The sequence below is a fragment of the Gekko japonicus genome, unplaced genomic scaffold (genome assembly GCF_001447785.1).
Source record: "Gekko japonicus isolate JY-2015 unplaced genomic scaffold, Gekko_japonicus_V1.1 scaffold2635, whole genome shotgun sequence".
NCBI lineage: Eukaryota > Metazoa > Chordata > Lepidosauria > Squamata > Gekkonidae > Gekko > Gekko japonicus.
This window is the reverse complement of record NW_015177097.1, coordinates 12,267-20,417: the sequence shown is the minus strand read 5'-3', so window position 1 is coordinate 20,417 and position 8,151 is coordinate 12,267. Positions and strand designations below refer to the sequence as shown.

Sequence of the window (8,151 nt, the reverse complement as noted above, 5' to 3'; positions counted from 1 at the left end):
GCCAGCTGAAATATCGTGGCCCATGGCATCCCCCCCCTTTTTTGACCCCATTGGGATATGCAATAGGGAGTAAGTATTGTAGTCATTATGTATCCTGTGAGATGTGCATTTTTGCCTAAACTGTTTTAACTGTCGACTTTTACTGCACTTGTGCCTTAATTGTTCTGTTGCATTTTTATCACACTTTTGTGCCTGTGTAAGCCGCCCTGAGCCCGCGTGCGGGGAGGGCGGGGTATAAATGAAAATAAATAACTAAAAATAAATAAACGTATTGGGTCTGAATGTATCACTTGGCTTGGTATGATTAAAAGGTGGCTAGTATCTTAAAGATGGGGCTGCGGTGGCTCAAGTGTTTAAGACGCTGAACTGCAGACCGGAAGGTCGGTAGTTCAGCAGTTCGAGACCCAAGTGCCGCAAAGACGGGAGTGAGCTCCCGTCTCTGGCCCCAGCTCCTGCCAACCTAGCACTTTGAAAGCAAGAAATTGCAAGTAGATCAACAGGTACCGCTTCGGTGGGAAGGTAACAGCTCTCCGTCCGCCTCAGCGTCTAGTCATGCCGGCCACATGACCACGGAGAAGTCTTCAGACAGCGCTGGCTCTTCGGCTTGGAAACGGAGATGAGCACCGCATCCCTAGAGTCGGATTCGACTGGCTTTCGAGCAAGGGGAACCATTATCTTTACTATTATCTTAAAGAGGCCTCGTTACGTTCCCTTACTCTACGTCAAAAATGTGTAGGCCATGAGTTTTGGCCTTGGCCTCATCTGAAAGACTGCACTGTTTGATCCTTAGCCTGCGGTTGAACCGCGTGGCCATCTCCACAGAGAATCCGAATCCTGAAGGTGGAGAGATAAAAGATGACTGGCCCCTGACACAAGGTGACGATTTCCTTTCTTTGGGTACCACGAGTTACAGAAATGTTTCTGTCTTAAACAAACTGCTGAAGTTGGGTTTTGGTAGGCTTTGGTCCCATTTCCGCGTTAGGAACAATAATGTTGACGGCTTCACAACTCATTGACAGTGTGGCAAACAACTGGCTCACAACTTGAATAAAACTCTGTTGGTCTTAAGGGTGCCGCTCTGGACTCTAAAGCTGTTCTACTGTCTTCCTATATGTAAGGGTTGAGGAAATTCTGTTTCACTGTATCGGAAGAAGTGTACTTGCATAAAACTCTGTTGGTCTTAAAGCTGCCGCTCTGGACTCCAAAGCACTTCTACTGTCTTCCTATATGTAAAGGGTGAGGAAATTCTGTTTCACTGTATCGGAAGAAGTGCGTTTGTACACAAAAGCTCACACCTTGTAAAAACTCTGTTGCTGATGAAGGTGCGGCTCTGGACTCTAAAGGGGGGGGGGAGAGACAAGGCAGCCCGGCCGGGCACCTGCAAGAGACTGGTCGGGAGACGGCTCCGCGCAGTGCAAAGACAGCAGGCTCGGCGCTTTCGGACACCCCCCCAGGCCCTCCCGGCAACCACAGGCGCGCACCCGCAACCAGGCTCACCAGAGTCCGCCCCCCCTTCCGACGCCAGACCGATTTTCCCCGAGGCTAGCCCCGAGGCTAGAAGAGCGGACAGTAGGGAGGAAAGGAGACAGGGAGGCAAACTGGAGGAGGAGGAAACGGGTGAGGGAGGGAAATCCACACCGTGAAAGGGGGTGGTGGAGGAGTCTGCGGCCAGCAGGTGGCACTGAGAGTGTACCTTGACCCCCTCATTGTAGCTGTCCACGGGGCTGTTGAGGCTGGCGAGGCTACCCAGGTGGCCAGGAGCTCCGGGGCGAGGCGGTTTCTTTGGTGGGGCAGAATGATCTAGCAAAAGCAAAGGAAAAAACACCTTATATGTAACAATAAAGGGGGGGGGGGAAACCCCTGCTGTTGTTAGCTTCATTTAATCACAGTAATGGGGAGTTAGAATGCACCAAAAAACACTTTCAGGTTCGATCTTCATTAGGAACCCCCCCACACACACTCACGCTCACACACAAATCAAGCCTTGAAAAAAAGAAAACGTTAGGAACAGTTCGATGTTGGCACTGAACACATCACATCAAGCCATTCTTTATCAACGACCATAAAAATAAATCCAAACTTGTTTGAGAGCCAGCATGGTGGGGTGAGTGGGTAAGAACGGGGGGACTCTGATCTGGGAGAACCGGGTTTGACTCCCCACTTCTCCGCATGCAGCCAGCTGGGTGACCTTGGGCCAGGCCCCACCCAGCTCACAAGGTGCCTGTTGTGGGGAGGGGAGGGGAAGGCAATTGTAAGCCACTTAGAGACTCCCTAGGGTATAGAAAAGCAGGGTATACAAACCAGCTCTTCCAATCTTCTTGTTTGTTTTTATCTGTGAACACCACTAATGTCAGAAATACCCAAATTCCCTCCTCCGCCATCAGCTAATAGGGCGGCTCCGGGCAAGTTACTGGTCAAGACCCACAGTTATTTTCCACTGGAGACCGGGGGGGGGGGCATTTACACCAATTGCTCCTCCCCCTGCAGGGGGAGGAGAGGGGATTGGGCCCCGACCTGGATGGCCCAGGCTGGTCTGATCTCCTCAGATCTCAGAAGCTAAGCAGGGTCAACCCTGGTTTAGTACTTGGATGGGAGACCTCCAAGGAAGTCCAGGGTTGCTACGCAGAGGCAGGCAATAGCAAACCACCTCTGAATGTCACTTGCCCTGTCCTGGATGGCCCAGGCAAGGCTGATCTCATCAGATCTCAGAAGCTAAGCAGGGTCGGCCTTGGTTTAGTACTTGGATGGGAGACTACCAAGGAAGGCCAGGGTTGCTATGCAGAGGGCAGGCCATGGCAAACCACCTCTGAATGTCTCTTGCCTTGAAAACCCCACAGGGCCACCATAAGTCAGCTGTGACTGGAGGGCAAAATAAGTAAATAGAGGGGGGTTGCCTTGGGAACAGGGAGGTGGGAAAAAAGTAATATCTTGTTGAAGGTTTTCACGGCCGGAGTTCATTAGTTGTTCTAGATTTTCCGGACTGTACGGCCATGGTCTTGGCATTGTAGGACCTGACCTGGCATCCAGTCACAGCTGCTGGCAAAACGTTAGGTCCTACAATGCCAAGACCACGGCTGTACAGCCCGGAAAATCTAGAACAACTAATGGGGAAAACTAATTTTGCTTGCAGACCTTTGAATGTCTCAGCCTTTGAGGACTGAAAGAGAAGAGCTTTTTTTGGTATCCAAAAAGGGGCCGATTGACAGACTGTGGCTTGTTTCATATTCTTAAACAAAGTGCAAATCCTGAGCCTTGTCAAATGAACAAATGGGTGTTTGTATGTGACATCTGAATACATGTATATTAACTTGGTTTGGTGTAGTGGTTGAGTGCGCGGACTCTGATCTGGGAGAACCGGGTTTGATTCCCCACTCCTCCACTTGCACCTGCTGGATGACCTTGGGCAAGCCATAGTTCTGGCAAGAGCTATCCTTGAAAAAGAGCCATTTCTGTCAGAGCTCTCTCAGTCCCACCTAACCTCACAGGGTGTCTGTTGTGGGGAGGGGAAGGGAAAGGAGTTTGTAAGCTGCTCTGAGACTCCTTCGGGTAGTGAAGGGCGGGGCATAAATCCAATCTCTTCTCCTCTTCTTTATTTATGGCTTGGTTTACTATTGATGATTATACCCTGTTGTTTTATGATATTGTTATAGGATATTTTTTTAAACTATGAAAACTGCCTCAAGCAGCTCTCTGGAGAGGCAGCATATATATATTCTCTACATAAATAAATACAACAAACAATTTAAGGTATAGCTTAAAGCAATTGTCAACCAAACTCGCTTCATATTTCCAAACTGGAGACAATTCACAATGTCGTACTTAAGTTATACATTTACTCAAAGGAGTTAACTTGGAACAGCCACTCCTGAGTTGTGTGTGATCCAAGTCATTATTCTAGGCTGCTCTAAACCCATCTGGCACTCGTCACCTTGGGTCACTGTGGTCCACCACAACTGCCAACTGGCCTGGAGAAGACATGAACCCATGAAGCCGTCTTGTATCGGATCAGGTCCGCTTGGCCCATCATGGTCAGTATTGCCTACTCCGACTCGCAGCAGCTCTTCAGCGTCTCAGGCTGAGGTCTTTCACATCGCCTACCGCCTGGCCCTTTTAACTGGAGTTGCTGGAGACTGAAGTTGGGACCTTCTGCGTGCAGAGCCAAGGCTCTTCCACGGAGCTACGGCCCATTCTGGAAAAATGTTCCTGGAACTGAGCCTTAAATGCGTGGGAAAGGGCTGGCAAACCCTTTCGTGACACGGAGGTAAATAACATCACTTGGGAAATAACATTTCATTAAGCCTCTGTTACAGGAACGGGGCATATTTTCTGCAGGCCACTTGGCACCCACGGTGTTCACGACCCACCAATGCTCCCTCTCAGCTGTGTGGTCTTGTGAGGAAAAATCCTACTTTGTGAGCTCCTGGCATTAAAGTTGCGAGCGAGCGATTTGGCTGCTTCATAAATTAGTTTGCTCTGGAGCCATCCCTTCCTGAGCGAAGACGAAAATGTGGGAGCCGGAGGCTAAGAAACTGTGAGCTAGCTCACACTAACTCAGCTTAGAGGGAACACTTCTACCCACCCATAAACCTGTTATTGCTGAGGCAAGCAATGTCCAGACGGACAGCGGAAGGGACCCTGGATTCCTTCTCAAACGGTTCTCCTGGCTTTGGACAAGCATGGACGCATGAAGCTGCCGTCTACCGAATCCACCAAGGTCAGCCTTGTCTGCTCAGACTGGTAGTGGCTCTCCAGGGTCTCAGGAAGAGGTCTTTCCCATCACCCACCACCTCGTCCTCTTAACTGGAGATGCCGGGGATTGAGCCGGGGACCTTCTGCATGCAAAGCAGATGCTCTGCCACTGAGCCACGGCCTCTCCCAAGGGCACTGAGATGCTCCTGAAGAGTTCAAGCCAGGCAGGAACTGAGGCACTATCGGCCCCCTTGCTCCCTTGCTGTTGAGCTAGAGATCATGTTCTACATAAGAGAAGCCAATGTTGGATAAGGCCAATGGCCCATCCAGTCGAACACTCTGTCACACAGTGCCCAAAAATACCAGGTGCCATCAGGAGGTCCAGCAGTGGGGCCAGGACACTAGAAGCCCCCTCCCACTGTTGACCCACCCCCCAAGCATCAAAAAGACAGAGCATCCCTTGCCCCAGACTGAGAGTCCCTATCTCTACCTTGTGGCTAATAGCCACCGATGGACTTCTGCTCTTGAAGCTGTCCATGCTTGAACGCATGGGATTCCTCTTGAGTTGCTACTGGAAAAACGTGGCTTACCTCTCCAGTCTCTGAGGTATCCTCCCCCCAAAAAAAACAAGAGAAAAAGGGGAGAGAAATAAGAGTTCAAGTCAAGCTATCTGTTTATGGCTTACCTGGTTTACCCACAGGCTGATAAATATGCTGGTTAGAGGCCTGGAAAAAGGACAATAAATTTAGTCCATCACAGTGTTTATGTGCAACCCCCTCCCTCCATTGAACACCCCCTGCCCCCAACCCTAAGCATCAGAGGTTGATCCAACCACAAAGAAATGCCTGGCATATTTCTCCCTCTCCCATCTGTCTCAAATGTCAGGAGAAAAAACAAACTCTGAGTGTAAATCATGCTCCTGAGGAATAAAAAAAGACCCCTTTATCACAGACTGTTTTGCCCTGTATCTGTGCGATATATCCAAGTTAAGTCACTGTTATCTGTTACTCAAACAGATTGGAATTTTATAGCAAACTATGCCTTCAGTCCAAAAATACCTCAATTAAAATAAATCATGGCTACCGAGCCCGCAGAAATGGAGTTTGAAAAGGTCTTTCCTTATTGTTCCAAAATAATAGAGGAGATTAACAGCCCCCCCAAAGCAATTATGGTTCTGTTTCACAATCAAAAGGCCTCGATTAATAATTTGGGAAGGCTTGAAACCTAATGGTTATTTGTCCAGCTCTCTTGCCAATTCAAATAAAAGTCCGAACGGTCACCGCGCAACAAATGTGACATTTGCGTCTGCTGTTTTCGTTTCCAAGTTCTTGGGAAACGTTTATTTAGGAAAAGCTTTTTTTTAATGAAAAAGGGCATCTGCAGCGTTTTCTATTGCGCACTGAAAGTGCTGACCCGGGTGGGGCCCTAAGGAAATCGGAGCGGGGCGGGTTTGTGGTATGAACAGTGACTTGGAATAGAGAACGCTTATAGGCCGGGATCTTAAACCTATGCAAGAGCACCAGCTGGGTTGCTCTGACTTTTAATCAAGGCATATCCAATAAATGATAACTGCCAATATCCAGAGTATTCCGAGGTCACCTCCCAAAGCAGTGCCAAGCCACAGAGTGCCTGCACAAACTCATCTGCTCCCACCAATAAACCCACAATAATGCTCTGCACTGATTCATTCAACATGTTCTTGCTAGCTGTTGCTACCTTCCTTGCTAATATATTCATTCATTCATTCTCTCTCTCTCTCTCTCTCCCTCCCTCCCTCACATACACTCACACACACTCACACTATCACACACACATATGCTTGAAAAAATGAACTTAACTGAACTTTCACCCTTGAAAGCTGGAAAGATTAGGGAAAAGACTCTTCATCAAGGCTTCTTCTCACTTAACCCGAGATAAAAGGTATGAAGCTCAGGCTCGAATTAGACTAGACCAGTGGTGGCGAACCTATGGCACGGGTGCCAGCGGTGGCACTCAGAGCCCTTCCCGTGGGCACACATGCCATCGCCCCAGCCAGGCACAGACCATCATTAAAGTGTCGAATTCTCTGTCAAATAATTTTAAGTAAATGAAAGCATTTGGGATTCCTTTCCTTACTTTGTTTGGATCATGTTAAGTTAATGTATGAGTGGTTTTTTCTAAAGTAAAACCTCAGTATTCAGGTTAAATTGCTGTGTTGGCACTTTGCGATAAATAAGTGGGTTTTGGGTCACAGTTTGGGCACTCGGTCTCTAAAAGGTTCGCCATCACTGGACTAGACAGTGAGAATCACACACCTGAGGGAGCCAAACCTGCCCTCTCTTCCTTGAAGTCTATTGTCCAACCTCCCCCACCTCCCCCTTCAAATAACAGAAGCGACCCTGGGGGCGGGAGACGTTGCCTAAAGCGACAAAGTGTGGGGAGCAGGATGAGGTTTGAGCCCCATTTGATGTAAAACTTAGATCCCCCCCCACACACACACACTTTATATGTGAAGGAGGAAGGCATGTGAGAGACAGATGCTTGGCCTTTATTCTGGGGAACTCAGGAGCTCTGGTGCACACATGCACTTCCAGCAGTGGCCAGGAGCCTTTCATTTCAGCCAGGGGTTTGAACTAGAACAGCCATAAAGGAAGATAACTGTATGCTCTGCATCTATAGCAGAAACAAGCCGAAGCCCACAGTGCCGGGGCTAGGAATGCACCAACCTCATGGCTGGCCTGCGTGTCCCTGCTCTCCTCATCACAGATGATCAGCAACGTCCTATGGGGGGGGGGGCATAGTTACATAGTTCCTGCTCCCCTGAGCTCAAAGAGCACTGCTGCACATGTGCAAGCACAGGAGGAGGAGGAGACTGGATTAATACCCCGCCCTTCACTACCCAAGGGAGTCTCAGAGTGGCTTACAAACTCCTTTCCCTTCCCCTCCCCACAACAGGCACCCTGTGAGCTAGGTGGGGCTGAGAGAGCTCTTTCCAGACCTGTCCTTGAGAGAACAGCTCTGACAGAACTTGTGGTTTGCCCAAGGTCACTCCAGCAGGTGCGAGGAGGAGTGGGGAATCAAACCCGGCTCTCCCAGATCAGAGTCCGCGCACTTAACCACTACACCAAACTGGTGCATGAATGAAAGCATGCTCCCAATCCAAGCATGATGGGCACCAAGAGCTGCTTCGCTCCATCGGGCCCTAACAAACCAGAGACTCAAGCTGTTCCAACAGCCACGCTTATTGGGTGCAGACACATCTCAACCCAGTATCTGCACAGTATCTCAAAATGGGGGGAAACTTTTAAAAAATTAACATTCAGCCTTTTTAAAGACACACAAGTTTAGGAAACAGTGTCTTGAATATATAGCTTCCCTTTAACCAGCCCATGAAGTAATAGTCTCGGACGTTCGGGTGGCTCAAGTGGTTAAGACGCTGAACTGCAGGCTGTGGAAGGTCGGTAGTTCAGCAGTTCGAGACCC

The 8,151-nt window shown here is 49.1% G+C and overlaps 1 protein-coding gene across 1 annotated transcript in view; it reads right to left on the bottom strand.

Annotated features, from left to right (window-relative positions):
• LOC107124774 (focal adhesion kinase 1-like) overlaps positions 1 to 8,151 on the bottom strand; it is a 26,738-nt gene that overhangs the window by 13,889 nt on the left and 4,698 nt on the right. The window contains exons 2-3 of the mRNA XM_015428284.1: positions 5,375 to 5,414; positions 1,694 to 1,800 (exon numbers count right to left, since the gene is read on the bottom strand). The gene's annotated coding sequence lies outside the window, so the exon portion shown is untranslated. The remainder of the gene's footprint in view (positions 1 to 1,693; positions 1,801 to 5,374; positions 5,415 to 8,151) is intronic.